Source organism: Saccostrea cucullata, unplaced genomic scaffold (assembly GCF_032062105.1).
Source record: "Saccostrea cucullata isolate Sc308-1 unplaced genomic scaffold, CSIRO_AGI_Scuc_v1 ctg12918, whole genome shotgun sequence".
Lineage (NCBI taxonomy): Eukaryota > Metazoa > Mollusca > Bivalvia > Ostreida > Ostreidae > Saccostrea > Saccostrea cuccullata.
Genome location: NW_026920907.1, coordinates 11,260 through 18,380, shown reverse-complemented (window position 1 = coordinate 18,380; position 7,121 = coordinate 11,260). Strand labels below are relative to the sequence as shown.

The 7,121-nt window shown below is 34.8% G+C and overlaps 1 long non-coding RNA gene across 1 annotated transcript; it reads left to right on the top strand.

The window, feature by feature from the left end:
* Nucleotides 1–5,121: 5,121 nt before the first annotated feature.
* On the top strand, nt 5,122–6,860 carry LOC134258629 (uncharacterized). Its single transcript, XR_009990188.1, has 3 exons — nt 5,122–5,224; nt 6,183–6,265; nt 6,844–6,860. It is a non-coding gene; the product is annotated as an uncharacterized LOC134258629 (long non-coding RNA).
* The last annotated feature ends 261 nt before the right edge of the window (nt 6,861–7,121 follow it).

Genomic DNA, 7,121 nt, shown 5'->3' with positions numbered 1-7,121 from the left:
TAAAATACATAATTTGTGCATCTTTTTTTTTTTTATTTTTAATGAATTAAGGAATGTCTGTGAAATATCTTTGAAATGCTCTAACATTAATATAATTTTTATTATTTTTTAGGTCACCTGAGTAAACTCAGGTGACCTATTGCTATCTGTTTTCGTCCGTCGTCGTGCGTCGTGCGTCGTGCGTTGTGCGTTAACATTTGAACATTTTCAGCTTCTTCTCTGAACCATAACCAATTTCAACCAAATTTGGCATAAAGCATCTATGGGTGAAGGGGAACAAAAATTGTGAATTTCATGATCCCTGCCCCCCTGGGGCCTGTGGGGTGGGGCCAAAACCACTAAAATTAGTGCAATCTTTAAAAATCTTCTTCTTTACTCCTGGACATCAAGCAGTCAAACTGTTTGCATGATTGTAATCAGCAATGAGTCCTCTACCAAAATTGTGAAATTCATGGCCCTGGGGTCAGGGGTTCTAGTGCTAGGGCGGGGCTAAATAAGTAGGTAGTGAAAATGCATTATTTCTTTGAAAATCTTCTTCTCTGCTCCTGGGTGTTAAATAAACCAACTTAGTACATAGTTAAGATGAGCAAGAGTGCCTCTACCAAAATTGTGAATTTTATGGCCCCAGGGTCAGGGGTTCTGGTGTAAGGGCGGGGCTCTATTGATTATATAGTGAAAATACATGAATTCTTTGAAAATCTTCTTCTCTGCTCCTGGGTATTAAATAAACTAACTAAGTACATCGTTATGATGAGCAAGAGTGCCTCTACCAAAATTGTGAATTTTATGGCCCCAGGGTCAGAGGTTCTGGTGTAAGGGCGGGGCTCTATTGATTATATAGTGAAAATACATGAATTCTTTAAAAATCTTCTTCTCTGCTCCTGGGTATTAAATAAACTAACTAAGTATAAGTTATGATGAGCAAGAGTGCCTCTACCAAAATTGTGAATTTTATAGCCCCAGGGTCAGGGGTTCTGCTGTTAGGGTGGGGCTCTATTGATTATATAGTGAAAATACATGAATTCTTTGAAAATCTTCTTCTCTGCTCCTGGGTATTAAATAAACTAACTAAGTACATAGTTATGATGAGCAAGAGTGCCTCTACCAAAATTGTGAATTTTATGGCCCCAGGGTCAGGGGTTCTGGTGTTAGGGCGGGGCTCTATTGATTATATAGTGAAAATACCTGAATTCTTTGAAAATCTTTTCCTCTGCTCCTAGGAAATAAATAAACTAACTAAGTGCATAGTTATGATGAGCAAGAGTGCCTCTTCCATAATTGTGAATTTTATAGCCCCAGGGTCAGGGGTTCTGCTGTTAGGGCGGGGCTCTATTGAATATATAGTGAAAATACATTAAATCTTTAAAAATCATCTTTTCTGCTCCTGGGTATTAAATAAACTAACTAAGTGCATAGTTATGATGAGCAAGAGTGCCTCTACCAAAATTATGAATTTTATGGCCCCAGGGTCAGGGGTTCTGGTGTTCGGGCGGGGCTCTATTGATTATATAGTGAAAATACCTGAATTCTTTGAAAATCTTTTCCTCTGCTCCTAGGAAATAAATAAACTAACTAAGTGCATACAGTACCACCAGACCCAACCTGACACAAAGCAGTCCCAGAGCAGTCCCGGGGACTGCTTTCTGGGACTGCTAAAGCAGTCCCGCAGCGGTCCCAGAGCAGTCCCACAGCGGTCCCAGAGCAGTCCCACAGCAGTCCCAGAGCGGTCCCAGCAGTCCCAGCGGTCTCAGAAAGCAGTCCAAGCAGTCCCAGAAAGCAGTCCCAGTGGGCGGGGTTTATTAATTTAATGGGCGGGGCTAGCTCAGAAATGAGATTTCCAATAAACAATGGCACTATAAAAGGCAGCTGAATTTTTGTTGAGCAGTATGCCAGGAATCCTTACAATGCGAAGGCCATTTACATGTATGAGCAGTACCCGCATAGATTTGAAACAATTTGAAATAATATTTATTGAAGGAAGAAAGCTTACACACTTACAAAAATGAATTACACTGAACATGAATATTTAATCACAATTATCTTGGATTTTTTTTTTTGGGAGTGATACTGGCTCCCATATTTATTTTCTATACAGAAAATTAAAATTGAATTAATTACATTTCACCAGAATTAGTTTTAAATAGATCTAATCATTATAGATCATGGCCGATTTCAATACTATCGGGATACTCTAAAGGCATTTTTTTTTAAAGTATTAGGGCTTTTAAAAAATTCGTTGCTAATTTTGCCAAGTAATATTTTTCAGTATTGATTATTCATTACTGATGTCAACATGTTAATTTAAGAATTATTGTTTTATTTGTAAATTGTATTAGTGACCAGTATAGAATCCTACGATAATGTTCAACATTAATTAATCTTGAAAGGAATTTATACACATTTCATTTTTCTTTTTTTTTTCTTTTTTTTTTTTTGCATTACATTTTTTACATAGATTGAAATTAGGGTCATTGTTAATTGAGCAGCATGTTCAATGATGTGTAACACTGATACGTGTACCCAAATAACATACATGATTGTTTTTTCTGCCCAAAGGCGATTGAAACCACAGGTGTTTATACCATTTTATTTATACAAATTATCGGCCAGCTGGTAAACAAAAGCAAAACAAAAAAGACATAAATCACAATTCTCAGTATTTTCAACTGTTTATTTATTTATTTATTTTTTTAATTTACTCTTTTAATAACTTTTTTTATAAATTTTAAACAAAATTCATCTGTATATTCCCGTATAATTGTTCACATTGCTTATTTTACGAAGAATGGTGGCATAATTTTATTTTTATGTCATAAAATAAATTGTTAGATTTTTATTTGAGGGTTGCATGGAATACTCTTTTAGCGTGGTGCTTGTGAAACGTGTAGCCTTTCCAATTAAAATATCTTGTATCTAAATGACTATTGTAATGATTTGTTAAATAGTGCCAAATGCAAATTTTGAGTATTTAATTTTAGATTTAATAATAAAATAAATCTACATGTAGATATTTTTTCTCATGAGCCTGAAGTTTTGTATATTTTAGAAATAAAAATCTCCTCCTGACTTCCTTATTTAACAACTTTATTTTTAAAAAAATTCTATATTACATTTGTTTAAATATACAGTCCCTAAAACTATAAATTAACTATAATACATGTAATCTCAAGTTATTAAAAGATTATAAGAAATCCTTGCTTATCAAACAGTTTAAACTCCTCTCTACTGCAAGTAAACAAAACAACAGGGAGCCTGCAAATTCAGAATACACAAGGGGGCGGAGCTATCATGTCACTCAGAACCTTTGTCACACATGAGTGAACAAAGCAGTCCCAGAAAGCAGTCCCAGGGGCAGCTGGGACTGCTGGGACTGCTTTTCATAGCAGTCCCAGAGCAGTCCCATAGCGGTCCCAGAGCAGTCCCACAGCGGTCCCAAAGCAGTCCCACAGCAGTCCCAGAGCGGTCCCAAAGCAGTCCCGGGGACTGCTTTCTGGGACTGCTTTGGTGTCAGGTTGGGTTTGGTCGGTACTGTAGTTATGATGAGCAAGAGTGCCTCTTCCATAATTGTGAATTTTATAGCCCCAGGGTCAGGGGTTCTGCTGTTAGGGCGGGGCTCTATTGAATATATAGTGAAAATACATTAAATCTTTGAAAATTTTCTTCTCTGCTCCAGGGTATTAAGCAGATGAACTACCAATATAGTTATGATGGACAAGGGCCCATATCTTCCACAATTGTGAATTTCAAGGCCCCAGGGTCAGGGGTACCATACGGGGGGGGGGGTGGTTGTACTTATATACTGAAAATGAATGAATGGTTTGAAATCTGCTCCTTGGTATTAATCATACCCGAAATCTTAAAAAAAAGCCGCGGCTTATTTTAAGTTTTGGTAAGAAAATGGGGGGTTATTTTCAAGACCGGCTTATTTTCAAATTGCGGCTTATTATCAATGCAAAAAACTTGGTAAGAGAAGAGAGCACTCTTGTATTCATTGGCGTTTCCCGGTGTACGTCTTTAGGTATAAGGTGTACATGGTGTAATCAATCGTCTACTTTATGTTTTGAAAATGCCGATCCCAAAAGTTAATTTCATTGTATACAGCATATGAATTTACATGAATTTACATAAACTTTTTTTAAAAAAGTAAAAATAATATATATAAAATATCCGCTTGCAATTGAATCACTAGATAAATTAATCAAACACATTTTACACATATTTAAACAACTCAATTATACGGTACATTGAAATATAATTACTACCAAGCCCTGCCGATCAGCAAGTTTCTTGCCTCGGGCAGTATTACCGGACAGTTAAATGCTTTACAAACAAAAACTTCCTTTTATCCATTTACTCATTTAATTATAACAACTTTTAACACATCGTTAGCTTGTACGGGTCTAGATGGGTAATTATTGTTCTGACAATTTCGTGAAAAAAATTCACCATTTTAGCTGGTTCCGCAAAGAAGTTTTTTTTAGCCAGCATAACATGATTACTGGTAAAAAAAAAATTAACTTTATAAACAACCCTTTATTAGTAATTTTACATACGTTCATTAGTAGCTACAGACTTAGTTCATTCTATGACGTATGCAGAAATTGGTAAAGGTTAAATGGATTAAAGAAAGATAACTTTTTATTTTGCACAGTAAAAAAACGTCTTCACTCGTCAAATTTTTAAGACGAGGAAATCGTCAAACGTTTAACATAGCATTGTCATGACCGGCTTATTTTCAAAACTGGCTTATTTTCGAGTAATTTTTAATGCAAGAAAAGGGTGGTTTATTTTCAAAACCGGCTTATTATTAAATCCGTCTTATTTTCAAGATTTTAGGGTATCAAGGCCTAAGGATCAGGGGTTCATGTATGGTAGGGGCACTACTGATTATTGCTGAATATTACTGATTAGTTGAAATGCATTTTGTGTTCCCTTACCCTGCGTATGGGTATTAAGTAAACAAACTAAGCAACTGCTAAGTGTATTGTTATGATGATCAATGGTGCCTCTTTCAAAATTGTGAATGCCATAGCATCTGGCTTAAAACATGAATCAAATTCAATCACTGGAAGTTGTTGCATAATGCTCAGGTGACCTATAAGGCCCATGGGCCTCTTGTTTAAGATCCTGGTTGCTATCAGCTCACTAAGAAATCAACAACAAAATATCCAACTACAGTTGAACCCTCAACTGTGGTCTCTGAAACAGGGCCTGTTCATAGTGGGTGAGTCTTGATGTAATGACAATGCATGATGATCAGGCTACCATAACAATAATATATTTATAACATTTACAAGGAAAGTGTGCCAATTTTTTTCCCCATAATTTTAATACCAAAATTGTTGTTCACAAAGTCATCATTCCAAATGAAAAAAGTGTCTACCATAATTGGTCCAGTACTGCTACACATTTGAACAAAAATTGAAAAAACCATTCCAAAAAAAAAATGAAATAAAATTAAAAAAAACCAACGACAAAAGAATACAAAGCAAACAATATGTGTTTGTGAACCATATAATTTGTACCTGGCAGTAAAAAAAGTATCAAAAACTATTTTTAGCATATAGTTCACAGTTAAGGTTACATGGTCATTAACCTTATAGTGTCATTTCAAAGAACCTTATTAGTGGAGTACGTATAAAAAAATGAAGTCTTTATCTCCTATGGTTCAAAAGTTTTGGCGAAAGCTATTTTTAGCATATAGGTAACAGTCAAGGTCAAAAAGTTCTTTGAATTGGTGTCATTGTACATGTAAGAGCTTAATTATATATGTATGCATACAAAATATGAAGTCTCTATCTCCTATGGTTTGTAAGTTATGGCAAGAGTTTTAAAATGTTATTTTTAGCCTGTAGGTCACATGTACAGTCAAGGTCTAAAGGTCATTGATCATGGTGTCTTTTGAAAGATCTTTATTAGTGGTATACATATCAAATATGAAGTCCGTATATCTCAAGTTTCAAAAGTTATGGGGAAGGTTAAAGTTGACAACATTCAGACAAGTAGAAATACAGCTAAACAGACAAACAGATAAACAGAAAAAATAGTTCTTAGAGAATACATATTGACCTAGCAATAAAGTTGTAGCCTTGTTAGCATATTTCTTTCCTGGAAGCCTAAGTCAATTAAGAATGCTTTTTCTCAATATTTTACATTTATTTGTGTATTTTCTTGTGTTTAAGGTCTGCATCAGATACAGAAGATGGAGGAGACAATTGTTATGTTATAGGGATAGTATTTGCAGCTCTTGTTGTTTTTGCACAATGTAAGTTCTAACTTTAAAGCTAAAGAAGGCACTGTTAGTCATAGAACTATGCAAGGATCCTTAGTTAGTGTAAATTTAAGTTTGTTCAAATTATATCCCCTTCCACGTTGTTTATTGTTATTTCTACTTCTTTCCTAGCAACAATACTCAGGTCAGCGATGTTGCCCATGAATCTCTTGTTTTTCACAAATCCTCTACCAAATTAAATCATTTTCACATTTTGATATCATAAATATATAGCAATATTAAAACGTTGCAATGCTTATAAATTTTATCTATTGCTATACATTATATGTATGCCAAATTTAATTTTGATCTGAATTATGGTTACTATTATCTAGACAAAGAGATAGTTTGTGAACTTTTTAAGCGCTGCTTGTACACAGATTTTAAAGAAATATTCACTATTAATTGTGTATCGCTACAAATTTCAACATAAATTTTGAAACAACTAGAAACTTCTGTTGTTCAAAATTTAGTATTTATTACATGTACCTGGAGTTACACAATGACTTGAGGTTAACTTTTACATTTTTGCTCTTTTTACACATTGTTAAATTATCCATGTTTTCAAATAGGAAAGTGATTGCCGGAGACTGGTACAGTACCCGCATCGTTATTCTTTACAATTCTATCGTGTTCTATCGTGCGTGTATCCTATCGTATCGTGCGTGTATCCTATCGTATCATGCGTGTATCCTATCGTATCGTGTTTTCCGTTTATCAGGTTTTGCGTTTTCTATCGTGTTTTCCGTTTATCGTGTTTTGCGTTTATCGTGTAGATAGTTTATCAGGTTCTATCGTGTATCGTGTTTTGCGTTTATCGTATATATTCGGAAACCCTCGCTTTTTATCT